This window comes from Mirounga angustirostris, unplaced genomic scaffold (assembly GCF_029215605.1).
Source record: "Mirounga angustirostris isolate CCGP_5_RB_7025 unplaced genomic scaffold, mMirAng1.0.hap1 SCAF_2, whole genome shotgun sequence".
NCBI classification, from domain to species: domain Eukaryota; kingdom Metazoa; phylum Chordata; class Mammalia; order Carnivora; family Phocidae; genus Mirounga; species Mirounga angustirostris.
This window is the reverse complement of record NW_026991710.1, coordinates 44,211,793-44,226,529: the sequence shown is the minus strand read 5'-3', so window position 1 is coordinate 44,226,529 and position 14,737 is coordinate 44,211,793. Positions and strand designations below refer to the sequence as shown.

The following is a 14,737-nucleotide window of genomic DNA, read 5'->3' as shown; positions in this document are numbered from 1 at the left end:
ATCATGACCTGAGCCGAAGGCAGTCGCTTAACCAACTGAGCTACCCAGGCGCCCTCTTCTAATCCTTGTCTTAATTTTAGGGTTTTAGAAAACAAAATGGGATTAAATAAAGAGGGTTGGGATATTTATATTTTCTTTTGGTTTGGTGAAGCTGTTCTTTTTTTCCATTTATTTTATCCATTGATTAAAGAAATATTTATCATTGGGATGCTACTGTGTGTTACGTTTGAGGTCTGTATTTGAGATAATTGATTTTGAATATAAATCAATTTATTTAAGCCTACGAAAATGTTTTCTATAATTTTAACTTACTAATCTTTGAACAAACTTCAGTGATCTGTTATATAGATATGGATTTCTGCCTCTAAGAGATTAGGTGGAACTTCTCTGCTGCTATTGAGATTTTAATATACTTAGGTAAATTGGATTTACATTTGTCATTTTTTAGCCTTTAAAGGATGTTTTGTAAACCAGCTATAAAGTAAAAAGAGGTATTGATTTTTAAACATTTTAAGATATGAAGCATGTTGGAGTATCCTAAAAAATAAAGTGCTGTATTATAAGTATTCATCATCTTTGGCATCAGACAGTTCTAGAGGTCAATATTTTCTGTGCTTGTCAAATTATCTTGAATTCACCTGTGCCATTTTAGCCTGGGAGGATCTAACCCTAGTAAATATCATAGCCATGGAAGTTCTTGTTTCTAAGAGCTGAAATTCTCGTGTGGGTACAGATAGTCCTCAACAGTGAAAATATAACTTGGAAAAAGTAGCATAAACAAACATGATGGAAGTTAAATTTATCTTTCTCATGGAACCTATTTTAAGTGGAGATTTATGTTCCTGAAGCTATAAAAATAGGCACTATATTTACTCCACTCTTTATGAATCATAGACATACTATGAAGTATACAGTTTCTTGAGTATGCATAAGGCAATCAAGATGGCATTAAATTACAGAGCACTTGTAATGTACTAGCAGACCTCACCAGAAAAGGTTTTCCAGGGTAGGAAGAAGTGCTAGGGAGATAGAGGCTGAGGATTCTGATGGTGGGTGGCTTGTAGGGGCAAGAGCTGAGGACAGGGTATCTTATGCAGTAAGTAGCACACTGGCTTCTCATCATTGCCACCCATGAACCCCCCGTGGGTTTTGTGGTTTGGTTTTTTTTTTGCCTACTAACAAAAGTCATTTATTAATAGTTAATTTATCTCTCTGCTTTTCCAAATCAAAAATATATTTTACTATCAATCAGCACTTTGGTTCATGCTGAGTTGCCATGATTCCAGTATAGCAAATAAAAGTGATATTATTCTGGGCAGCTTTAGTACAGGTAAATTCATGATCTCATTAGATTTTTGAAAATATTTGAAGTTAAAAAATCCCTACTCACCCTTAGACCCCTTTTAATTCTTTAGCTCTAGAAGTAACACATTGGAAATCCCTCGTCTGGCTGTTGTCAGAAAGACACTGGTAGTGATGAGTAATTTGTATGTAATCAAATAGGAATAATTCAGGGAACCAAGGGATTGTAAACCAGAGAATACCCTCTGCATTGTCCTAAAGGTAGATGCATACCTGAATGCTACATGCATTTTAGGTAAGGAGAAAGCACTGAGGTGAACGTAACTACATTCCTTATGCTCTAACCACCTTTCTACAAAGTGCCAACTACCAGCTTCCATTTGCTTCATCCCACCTCAGCCATCCTCCTGCCAGTGCTGATCTATATCCATGATGCTGCAGCTAGGAGGAGAAAGGTATTGATTCTTCATAGTGTACTCTGGGGTCTGCAGCTGGGTGTGTTGAAATAGGGCCACCTCACAGAGCAACCATCAGACAGCTATGCCAGCCTGATTCCGGGGAGATTTCAGTTTGGGCAACTTGCACATTCAAATTGCATATGATGAATAGTGATAACTGATTACTACTGATACGTCTTTATTTTGGTTTGAGTCATCTGGGAATGAGACCCACTAATTCCAAGTTACTGAGTGTAAGCCCTAAGTTTATCTGAAGCTAAAAAAATTTTTTTTAACTTTTTATTTTGATAATTTTAGATTTACAGAAGAGTTTTAAAGATAGTATTGATAGTTCCTATATACTGTCTACCCAGCTTCTCCAAATGTTAACATCTCATGTAGTCAAAACTAAGAAATTAAGATTGGTTCAACAAATGCAATTAACTATAGACTATTTAGATTTCCCTGGTATTTCCACTAAATGGCTTTTTTTTTTCCTGTTCCACAATTCAGGTCAGGATACCACACTGCCTTTCGTTATCATGTTTCCTTAGTCTCCTTCAATCTGTGACAGCTCCTCAGGTTTTTGTCTTTAATTACTTTTTTTCTAAAGATTTTATTTATTTATTTATTTATTTATTTATTTATTTATTTATTTATTTATTTATTTATTTATTATTTTTTAAAGATTTTATTTATTTATTTGACAGAGAGAGACACAGCGAGAGAGGGAATACAAGCAGGGGGAATGGAAGAGGGAGAAGCAGGCTTCCCGCGGAGCAGGGAGCCTGATGCGGGGCTTGATCCCAGGACCCTGGGATCATGACCTGAGCTGAAGGCAGACGCTTAACGACTGAGCCACCCAGGCGCCCCTATTTATTTATTTGACAGAGAGAGCGAGAGAGCACAAGCAGGGGGAACAGTAGAGGGAGAGGGAGAAACAGGCTCCCTGCCAAGCAGGGAGCCCAATGCAGGGCTCAATCCCAGGATTCTGGGATCATGACCTGAGCCAAAGGCAGATGCTTAACCATCTGAGCCACCCAGGCGCCCCTGTCTTTAATTATTTTTGAAGAGTACTGGTTAGATGTTCTGTAGTACGTTCTTCAGTTTGGGTTTCCCTTTTTTTTCACAAGATTAGACTGAGGTTGCAGATTTGGGGTACATGAGATCAATATATCTTATTAATGGTGATCTTAGCCTTGATCACTTGGTTTAGGTTGTGTGCCAGGTCTCCCCAGTGTAAAGTTACAAGTTTCCTCTTTCCATACTCCGTTCTTTGGGGGTAAATTACTAAGTCTAGACTACTGGAGTTATTCAGTCCAGTCTAGGGGATCTGAGATCCATCTCCTGGAGGGAGTATTTAAGAAATTGAAGACATATGTTAAAAACACCACAGTTATTAATAAATATTTGATGAGAGATATTATGAGACAATGTGGATACCCTGTGAGTTTCACTCCCAAATTTTAGCATTCATCAATGGATGTTGCCTATAGCAATTTTTACTTTGGTACTGTGAAAACAAATAATGGAAACCTCATTAAAGATGGAGTCCAGAAATCCTGAAGGGGAAGCTCTCACAGACCCTAAACAGGAGGAAACTTACTTTACATACCCCAGTATGAGGAACAAAGAACCTTGTCCAGCAACAGCCCAGTCGTTGAGAAACTGCCACACTCTGCCAATGAGAAGCTGTCACCACCCTGAATTCTTTGAAATAGCCCCTCCCAACTTCTTCCTTTCCTCCATAAAAACAAACCCCTCTCTTTTGTTTTCTGGACTTGCCTATGGTTCTCCATAGTTTGCTTGTCCTGCATTGCAATTCTCAGCTATTTTTGAATAAACTAATTTTGCTGGTAAAATGGCTGCCTGGTTTTTTGTTTGTTTGTTTTAAAGCCAACAGTACTCTAATGATGATGTTCCATTTTCCTCTTTCTTCCTGTAATTATAGTTCTTCTGTAGGAAGAATTGCCTCTTTTCATTTATTCATTCATTTGTGTATTTATATCAGTATGATCTCATGGATATTTATTGACTTATGGATATTTTATTTGGGGGGTTATAATTAATTACTATCATTGTTTATTGTATTGCTCTAATTATCCCAGCTTTGGCCATCAGGAGCTCTTAAGAGTTGGTTCCTGTGACACTTCGAGGAACCCATATCTTGTTTCTTTTCTTGTTTCTTTCTTATGCACTAGCTTACTTTCTGGAACTATAAGATGCTCTTCCTGGCTTTTATCTTATATTTTCTGTGCCCTAGCCCATGAATTAGTCATTTTTGAAGAATCGTGGATCCTTTGATTGGAGAATGGTATTTAGAAACCCAAATCTGGCATCTCAGTGTTCTTATTGCAATTAGAGAGTCATTGTTTCTAGACCTTCTCAGTGTGTAGAGCTATTTTTATATCTCCATCTGTATATATACTAACAAAAACATTCGTTCATACTGGTATCTTTTACTCCAGCCTGTTACCATAGGGTATATTCTGGCATTCCCCTTTGCTTGTTTGTAATTTCTTTCTTTCATAGATACAAACCTGGCTGTCATGATCTACAATATATTTACCTATTTATTCAACTCTGTGTGGAAAGTAGTTTCAGAATTGCTGAACTGGACCCATGTGAGATACATATTTACCAACTAGAGTCCAGTGTTTTGTCTTTAGCCTTATAGTATCAAAACTCTATTATACAAAGTTATTTATCCATAAAATTATGGATCAGCAGGTGAGTGGATAAACAAACTGATACATCTATATAACTAGGCAATAAAAAGGAAGAAACCAGTGATTCCTGTGAGACAGGGAGATCGTAAATGCATTTTGCTAAGTCAGACACAAAAAGCAATGGATTCTGTGATTCTATTTATGTGATATTGTGGAAGGCAAAACTATAGGGAAAGAAAACAAATCAGTGGTTGCCAGAATTGGGAGTTGGAGAATGTGTTACCTAGGAGTGGGATTGCTGGGTCATATGATAATTCTATAGCTTTTTGAATAACTGCTGAACTGTTTTCCACAGCAGCTAGCACTGTTTTACATTCCTACCAGCAATGCCCAAGGGTTCCAGTTGTTCCAATTTCTTCACATCCTCACAAACACTTGTTTTTCTTTCTTTTCTTTTTTAAATTACAGCCATCGTAGTAGGTATGATGTAGTAACTCATTGTGGTTTTGATTTGCATTTCCCAAGTGACTAAGAATGTAAAGCATCTTTTCATGTACTTATTGGCCATTTACATATCTTCTTTGGAGAAATATCTACTCGAGTCCTTCACCCATTTTTGAATTAGCTTATCTTCTTGTTGTAGGAATTCTTTATGTATTCTGGATATTAAACCCTTGTCAGATATATGATTTGCAAACACTTTCCCCCATTCTGTGTGTTGTCTTTTCATTTTCTTGATAATGTCCTTTGATACAAAAAGTTTTTAATTTTGATGAAGCCCAGTTATTATTATTTTTTTTTTTTTCTGCTTGTGCTTTTGGTGTTCTATCTGATAATCCATTACCACACCCAAGGTTTACCCCTATGTTTTCTGGTGTAATAGTGTTTATGTCTTATATTTAGGTCATTGATCCATTTTGAGTTAATCTTTGTATATGGTATGAGGTGGTATGAGCCCATCTTTGTTTTTAGACCTTTTGAAAATGCAAGTATTTTAAAGATTTAGTAGTCACATCATAGTTTTTTCTTAAAGATAGCAGACAGGTGCAGTATTAATGTCTATTAAAACCTAATATTTTGGAAGAGAGGAAAAAGGCATGTTTAAATTTCTCACTGCTAATATCTTCCAATGAAAGACTGCCAGGCACCATCAGATTTAATTTTTTCTGGCCTGTGGTTTATCCTGATTGCTTTGCTGAGCAAGCTAGGTTCTGATGGGTTCCTTGCCAATTTCATCAAAGAGGTGGGGGACCTAATAGCATGCAATTTCATGAATGTTGGGGAAGACCATCTCCTCACCATCAATGTCTCCTCCTTCCCTTCCCTAGGAGAAGTTTTGCTCTATTAGAATCATACCAAGTTCTCATGAATCCAGATAAGGAAGATTATTTTTTAAAGGTTTATTTATTTATTATTTTAGAGAGGGGGAAGGGGTAAAGGGAGAGAGAGAATCCCAGACTCCACACTGAGCTCAGAGCCTGATGTGAGGCTCAATCCCACAACCCTGAGATCATGACCCGAGCTGAAATCAATAGTCAGATGCTTAACTGACTGAGCCACCCAGGTGCCCCCCCCCCCAGATAAGGAAGATTATAACTACCAACATCTACCACATAAAAAATGGCTAGAATTTGGAGAACACATAAAATCTACTCTGGTTTTGGTTATCAGAAACTTTGAAGGGATCTGAGCTAATACAGAACCTCATAATCATTTTCTTTTAGCTCTTCTCTAAGCTATTATTTATTATTATTATTATTATTTTTTTAAGATTCAACTGTATCTAAAGACGAATAGGTCATTTCATAGTTTGCAAAATGAAGTACAGTTCCAACTTTGGCAGACAACAGTCTATCAAGAGTAAGTGACACACAAATGTTCTATCTAGGTCTTAGCAATCCCCTAAGAAAAACAGTGGTAGATGGTATGTACAGTTTAACAGAACTTCAAAGACAAAAGGCATGTTACAAATTCAATATTGACCAAAAGAAATATGTAATAGTTTGGGGTTTGTGCTTGGAACTCTGTAATATAATGATGAATTTTCAAACCAATCTAAAGGAGACTAAAACTGAAAATAGGATGAAGACCAAAATTTATTATAAACAAAATAACAAAACAATAAAATGACTGGACCACTGGAACAGTCCACTTATTTATCTAGAATGAGAAAAACATGCAAAATGTATTAAGTAAAGTACCCTAAATTTTGTGATAAAGATCTGAAGTTGACATTTACAATTTGAGGTTGCCCACAATCTTTTGGACATGACTACACTTTGAAATGGCTACATTTTTATAGCCCCCAATAATGTAAACCCCACCATCTCAATGAGGAATATAAAATCAAAACAAAACAGTAAAACAAAAATCTACCTTTTCCAGCCCCTTCCCTCACCTTTCTTTTAGGGTATGGATACATGATTTAGATTCTGACAGATATATTTTCTTGATATTAGTATATGTGGGGGGGAAAGTAGGACATGGGGCATCCATTTTGGTGCTGCAATAATTGGCAAAAAACACATGATTCTTTGTTCAGATGTGGTGGCTCCAGTTTCCTGAATGTGGTGGGAACAGTATGGTTCTGGGGTCTGTTCAGCATCTTCACCAAGTTGTTCCTGGATGTTTGGCCTAGGAACTATTTCACTAATCTTTCCAAAGATTCTGTAAACTAATACCTGTAGTAAATCCTTTCTTTCTTAAACCAATAAAAGTGGATTCTGTTGTCTGTAACCCAGAACCCTGTTGAATATAAGATCCATTGTGTGTGTGAGTCTTTCTTGGAAAAAGTTAAATAGTGTCACATTAACAGAAAGTCTCATTTTAGAAATCATGAATATTTAGAAAATTTTATGGAAAGTTCCTCTCATTAAGCACCGTTTCATTCAATGAAGATTGATATTAATATTTATTCAAATTTATCCTTTTAAGTGGGGAGTAAAATAAAAAAATGAATTAATGTATCTATAACTAGTTTGTGATGTTCATAGATCCTTCTTAGAGTGCAAAATATAATATACATATATGGCCATATGTGTATTTTTATGAACATTTTGATTTCTGAGTGTGAAGGTATTAAATCTTTTTGTGTTCCTAACAAAAGTAATTTTTGTTTTTATTGAGTTAGAGCAGTTGTACGTATAGGCTTAACAAGAAAAAAATTCTTAAGGAAGGTGATGATTCCAGTAAAACTAGATATTCACAAATGCTTCAAGTATATGCTCTGGAAGTATAAAATTAAATGTTTTAGCACGAGAAACCTATTTAGTATTGGCATTCCTTCACATCACTCCAGCAGGCTACTGAAGAATCATTCTGGAGTTACTGTATAATACAAAAGTAGAGTACAGGCCCATGTGAATATTTTATAGTTTATTGTATGGGTGGGTATTCTTAAATTTTAATGCTGCAAAAGAAATGGATAGCCCTGGAATCCTTGTGTCAATGAGATAGAGAGGAGGCTGGTGATCCAATTAGTATAATGGGCATCTGGCAGCCAAATGATGCACTTCAAAACCTGGCTGAGAATGGCCCTCATCCACACTTTCACAATATAAAGGAGAGAAAACAGGATGTGGAATTCTCCTGCTCTTTCTGTGCTGCTTTAAGTCTAACTGAGTCTTGAAAACCAGACCTTTTCTATTATAATGCTTGTCATCCATATATTACTTCTCCCTTCCACATGCCTTCTCCTTCCTTTTCTATCCCATACTTATTCTTGGCTTCACTTTCATGATTCCATGGTGGTTATGTTGATCTTTCTCCTCTTTTTAGTTCGTAGAAATTAACCATTATCTTGAGGATATTTCTGTGATGTGGCAGTTACTTCAGCAATTTTTAATCATTTTTTCCAGTCTATAGATTCAAGTAGTGGCTTTTCAAATTGTTACCTGTTAACATAAACAATAGAAAGACAGGAGTCTTCACATTTTATTTTATTTATTTTTAAAGATTTTATTTATTCATTTGTGAGAGAGAGGCAGAGAGAGCACAAGCAGGGGGAGAGGGAGAGGGAGAAGCAGACTCCCCGCTGAGTAGGGAGCCCAATGTGGGCCTCGATCCTAGGACCCTGGGATCATGACCTGAGCCGAAGACAGACACTTAACCATCTGAGCCACCCAGGCACCCCTGAGTCTTCACATTTTAATCTTGTGATTTTCTTTCCAAAGACAATGAAAAATATAGCATGGTAAAATTTCCTCCTTGCATTTTCTTCCTTTGGAACTAGGATCCTAACTCTTTATTTATTTATTTATTTATTAAATATTTTATTTATTTATTTGACAGAGAGAGACACAGTGAGAGAGGGAACACAAACAGGGGGAGTGGGAGAGGGAGAAGCAGGCTTCCCGCCGAACAGCGAGCCCGATGTGGGGCTCGATCCCAGGACCCTGGGATCATGACCTGAGCCGAAGGCAGACGCTTAATGACTGAGCCACCCAGGCGCCCCTAGGATCCTAATTTTTTAAATAAACATGGAACTTTATTTTAAAATTTTATTCATTTGTATTATTATGCCCTGTATGTTAGGTACAGTCAGATATGAGCCTCTTGTGCTCCTCTGTGTCTTGCTGGATGTGCCCAAATCCCAAGGCTTTGGCTATTCTTACACCTGGGCCACTTTCAGGATTGATTATACAGTTGGCAATCCTGAGGAGATAATACATTCAGTTCTTGTATTACACCTGGTCTTCTCCCAGACAAGCAAGCGTGCTTACTGCTTGTTATAAAAGCAACAGATTCCTTAAGCTTAGGTTCTCCCCTGTGACCCACCCCTCTGGATATATAGGCTCCCCGGCCCTCCACATTGCCCTGTGGGACTTGGGCACTGGTACAGCCATACTGCTACTCCTCTTATTCCTTTTGCTGCAACTAATAACGTCCTTTGTCTCTGACTCAAGAGTTTCATATCTTCTGTCAGTATCCATGAAACTGTGGCAGGCTTACTTAGTTTGAATAGTTATTTTGGTGGGAGCTTTCCTGCTTCTAACTCTCCTTCACAGTGTCAAACTTATTGAAGTAGGGCAAAATCCCAATACTTTATTTATAAAATATCTTCCTTTTGAACAATCCAAATCACTGTTACATATTATATTTTCCCCTAAAACATTTTTATGAAGTATGTAGATACAAGTTAATCCCATTTTATAAATGAGGAATTAGGGGTAGAGATTAAGTGATTTTCTCAAGGTCACTTAATTAATTCATAACACATCAAATGCTAGATTTCAGGCCTTCTCACTGATCACACAGGGATGGGGTATTTGTAATATATAATACTGTCTTCTTCCTCCTCACTAACATTCTTTGTAATGATACCTATCTAATTTAGAACATAGAATTTATAACTGGTATTCTTCCAGGAAGGAAGAACTCTTGGTAGTATAATTACTAACTGAAAATCTGAGGTTATTTAGACTTCCTAATATTTCATAAAACGTATTCTGTTCCAGCATTCACAAACATTCCTCATATAAAAAACTAAATAAATAATGTTTGTTCTTAGCCTCAAATACAGTGTTTCTCACAGTGTAGTCCTCATCCAAATAATCTGGAGAGCTTTTTAAGAATATAGGTTGTACCCCAGACCTACCACATTAGAATTTCTAGAGTATAAAGGAATCTTGAGTGTCTTTTTTTATTTTTTATTATTTTTTAAAGATTTTATTTATTTATTTGACAGAGAGATAGACAGAAGAGCACAAGCAGAGGGAGTGGCAGAGGGAGAGGGAGAAGCAGGCTCTGCACTGAGCAGGGAACCCGATGTGGGACTCGATCCCAGGACCCTGAGATCATGACCTGAGCCGAAGGCAGATGCTTAACCATCTGAGCCACCCAGGTGCCCCTTGAGTGTCTTATTTTAAAATCAAATCTCCTAGGTGATTTTTTTTTTTATGGCCATTAAAGTTTACCATGCATTACTACCAGAGCAAGATTGTTTCTATAAACTAGGAGTGGGCAAACCACCATCCTTTGGCTAAATACCTACAAATAGGGGAAAGTAGCGGATTTACAAAACCGTTTCTGAATATAGTACTTACAAAAAATCTTGATAAAAGGAATGCAAATCAACACCAATTTATGTCTCTCAGAAAGGCAAAAATCTTCCCTTACATCATGAATTTAGCAGTAGTGGTTTGAAAAATGCTTGTATTTTGTGAAATAGCAGGGTTTATCTAAGGAATTCATTTGTATGGAGATCTTCTGTGCTGTGGTTGTACAACACCTCCTTTTGCCTATTCATAAATCCATTCGATATATATTCATTGAGTGCCTACCTTCTGAGCCAAGCGCCATTCTATGCACTGATGCTGCTGTAGTGGACAAGTTGGCTAGGATCCCTGCCTTCAAGGTCTATACTAGAAGAGGATAGTAATTGCTTCTTAACAAAAAGTAAAATTCTTTTTTTTTTTTTTTTAAAGATTTTATTTGAGAGCGTGGGCGAGAGAGAGCAAGCACAAGCAGGGGGAGGGGCAGGGGGAGCGGGAGAAGCAGACTCCTCTGAGCAGGGAGCCTGATGTGGGGCTCGATCCCAGAACCCTGGGATCATGACCTGAGCTGAAGGCAGACACTTAACCGACTGAGTCACCCAGGCGCCCCAAAAAGTAAAATTCTTTACAGAGGAAGATAAAAGTATTTTTTTTTGCCATCAGTGACTCCAAACTTCCATTTTGCAGAAGAAATTTTTTTTTATTCTTATGTTAATCCCCATACATTACATCATTAGTTTTAGATGAAGTGTTCCATGATTCATTGTTTGTGCATAACACCCAGTGCTCCATGCAGAATGTGCCCTCCTCAATACCCACCACCAGGCTAACCCATCCTCCCACCCCCTCCCCTCTAGAACCCTCAGTTTGTTTTTCAGAGTCCATCGTCGCTCATGGTTCGTCTACCCCTTCGATTTCCCCCGCTTCATTCTTCCCCTCCCGCTACCTTCTTCTTCTTCTTTTTTTTTTCTTAACATATATTGCATTATTTGTTTCAGAGGTACAGATCTGAGATTCAACAGTCTTGCACAATTCACAGCGCTTACCAGAGCACATACCCTCCCCAGTGTCTATCACCCAGTCACCCCATCCCTCCCACCCCACCCCCCACTCCAACAACACTCAGTTTGTTTCCTGCGATTAAGAATTCCTCATATCAGTGAGATCATATGATACATGTCTTTCTCTGTTTGACTTATTTCACTCAACATAATACCCTCCAGTTCCATCCACGTCGTTGCAAATGGCAAGATCTCATTCCTTTTGATGGCTGCATAATATTCCATTGTATATATATACCACATCTTCTTTATCCATTCATCTGTCGATGGACATCTTGGCTCTTTCCACAGTTTGGCTATTGTGGACATTGCTGCTATAAACATCGGGGTGCATGTACCCCTTCGGATCCCTACATTTGTATCTTTCGGGTAAATACCCAGTAGTGCAATTGCTGGATTGGAGGGTAGCTCTATTTTCACCTTTTTGAGGAACCTCCATACAGTTTTCCAGAGTGGCTGCACCAGCTTGCATTCCCACCAACAGTGTAGGAGGGTTCCCCTTTCTCCGCATCCCCGCCAACATCTGTCGTTTCCTGACTTGTTAATTTTAGCCATTCTGACTGGTGTGACATGGTATCTCATTGAGGTTTTGATTTGGATTTCCCTGATGCTGAGCGATATTGAGCACTTTTTCATGTGTCTGTTGGCCATTTGGATGTCTTCTTTGGAAAACTGTCTGTTCATGTCTTCTGCCCATTTCTTGATTGGATTCTTTGTTCTTTGGGTGTTGAGTTTGATGAGTTCTTTATAGATTTTGGATACTAGCCCTTTATCTGATATGTCATTTGCAAATATCTTCTCCCATTCTGTTGGTTGTCTTTTGGTTTTGTTGACTGTTTCCTTTGCTTTGCAAAAGCTTTTTATCTTGATGAAGTCCCAATAGTTCATTTTTGCCCTTGCTTCCCTTGAAATTTTTTTAAAAATATTTTTTCTTTCAAGATTTGAAGCTGAAAGTATGGTTCTAAGATTTAGGCCAGTAGGAAATATTTCAGTAATTGAAATGCTTAGACAAATCATGTTTTTCCTTAAGGGAGAGCCAACATATAGCCTAATGTATATTTTGTCAAATATGGAACACACAAGATTCATAAGTGGTTGTTATATGATTATGTTATATGTTATATACATATATAACATATATGTTATATGTTATATGATTCACCAGCTAAATGAGTGAGTTACAAACCATGTCGCTTTGGAGGCTGAGTCGTATTAATAAATAAAGTGTGCCAAAACAGTTATTGATTAAAGGAGCTCCCTTTGATTCTTTAAAGAAATCCTATGCTTGCAAAAAACTTTATGCAAAAGGGATAGGATATAGGGCAAGAGAACAGTTTGTGTGTAGTAATAAAATTTGCTTCATTTTTTTTTTTTAGCTGAGGGCAGATTGGATTTGAAGATTCTTGAATCCAAAAGTCCCTAAATATAAAGGTCTTGGGAGGTGAGAATAGTTGCTGGGATTGATTTTGGAAATGTCATTTGAGGTCAGATATGACACTGGAAACAATGCTAAAGAATCTGGACTTAGTTCTACAGGCAGTAGAGCTCATTGATGGTCTTTAAGTAGGAGGGAGATAGATCAGATTAATATTTAGATAGGTGACTGGTGTGATGATGTGAGGGCTGTATTAGCAGAGAAAAGACAACATGGATTTGGAGAACAGTTGGGAGATCAACGAGCAGATCTTGGACCAAGGCACTGGCCATGGGCGTACCAAATAAGAGATGGATTCAAGGTATTTTACTGGCAATAAAGTAAATAAGAAGGGCAAAGGAGAAAGAATAGATGTAGTTCCAACAATTTTCAATAAAAATTAAACTTTATTTTTGCATGGCATCCACATTGTTAAATTTATGACTCATCATTGGTGGGTCAAAAATTTCTTGGTAGACTAAACCTTGGTCAAGGAGTTAGCCCACCAGTGACGGGCTGAACATTCTAGTGCTGGAGGTGTTTTGGAGGCATTCTTAGAACCTATGACCCTCTATGGACTCCAAGATCTTCCCCCGGATTAGTGACTGTTAGTCCACTCCACTGATGGAGCCTCAGAGGTCAGCTAACAGATTGCTCATGTTGACACAGCCAGTTAGTGGCAGAAGTGGGAGCAGAATCCTGATTTTAGTGCCCTGTTCATTTCACCCTGCTGCCTCATCTGTGTGTGGATCCATTGGTTTTTCAACTAAAGGGAAGAAACTCAGATCATCTGTCCTGGTGTTTCTCAAAATGTCTGTATTCATCAGCGTTCTCCAGAGAAACAGGACTAACAGGATATATGTAGATATATAAGAGATTTATTGTAGGAATTGCCTCACGCTATTATGGAGGCCAAGAAGTCCCACAATCTGCTGCTTTCAAGCTGGAGAACCAGGAAAGCTAGTGGTGTAATTCAGTCCAAGTCCAAGGGCCTGAGAACCAGGGGAGCCAATGGTGTAAGTGCCAGCTGGAATCCAAAGGCCCAAGAATTGAGGGACTGATGGCATAAGGCCCTGTCCAAGTCCAAGGGCCTGAGAACCAGGAGAGCCAAAGTCTGAGGGCAGGAGAAGATGGATGTCCCAGCTCAAGCAAAGAGAGATTTTAATTTTAAAGTCATGCTACTCTTCCTTCTCTAAGATAATTCTACCTTGACTCTTTATTGCTACATCTTTTTCAATATTATATTCATAAAATAGTGTTACAGCTTTGTATACACTTATACTAACACCATCCTCCCTCACTGAGCATCGGGGATCTAGGTCAGCATCTCCACTCCAAGTCCACTGTCCTCAGAATGAAGCCTCCCTCGCCCCTTTTCTTAAAGCATTCTTTTTTTCTTAGTAGTAAGTTGTTGGATGGAGCTAGGACACAACATTATGTATGTGTATGGATCATGCTGCTATTTTAGTACATGAACTATTCCAGACTAAAGACTCATTCGACCTGGGGTTCTGTTTTGAGACTATAGTTGGTACAAATTAATCCTACTGGAGCTGATAGATTATCCAAAAGGAAAGTCAAGGCCAATCCTTATTTATTAATTCTGTAAGTTTAAGATTTATTTTTTAAGTCATTTGCTTAAAATGGTGCATACTTATAATTCCACAGGTTCCTAGAATTTCATTGTAAGAATAATGTCAGAGCTAAAATAATTCTAAAAGAGATGCATTTGTTCTTATTTTTCAGGGAATCTGTCTTTTAACTAATGCCAATCAGCCTACTTCAATTTTATGTAAAACAGATGTAAAATTTCTGGCAATGAGTAAAGAAGTAAGTATTTGATGATATTCATAAAAATGAT

At 37.7% G+C, this 14,737-nt stretch overlaps 1 protein-coding gene across 4 annotated transcripts in view; it reads left to right on the top strand.

The window, feature by feature from the left end:
- NMU (neuromedin U) overlaps window positions 1-14,737 on the top strand; it is a 198,925-nt gene that overhangs the window by 15,723 nt on the left and 168,465 nt on the right. The window contains exon 3 of one of the 4 annotated variants that reach the window (XM_064584511.1): window positions 14,623-14,706. The exons of the other annotated variants lie outside the window; for them this stretch is intronic. The gene's annotated coding sequence lies outside the window, so the exon portion shown is untranslated. The remainder of the gene's footprint in view (window positions 1-14,622; window positions 14,707-14,737) is intronic. 4 annotated transcript variants of the gene reach the window in all.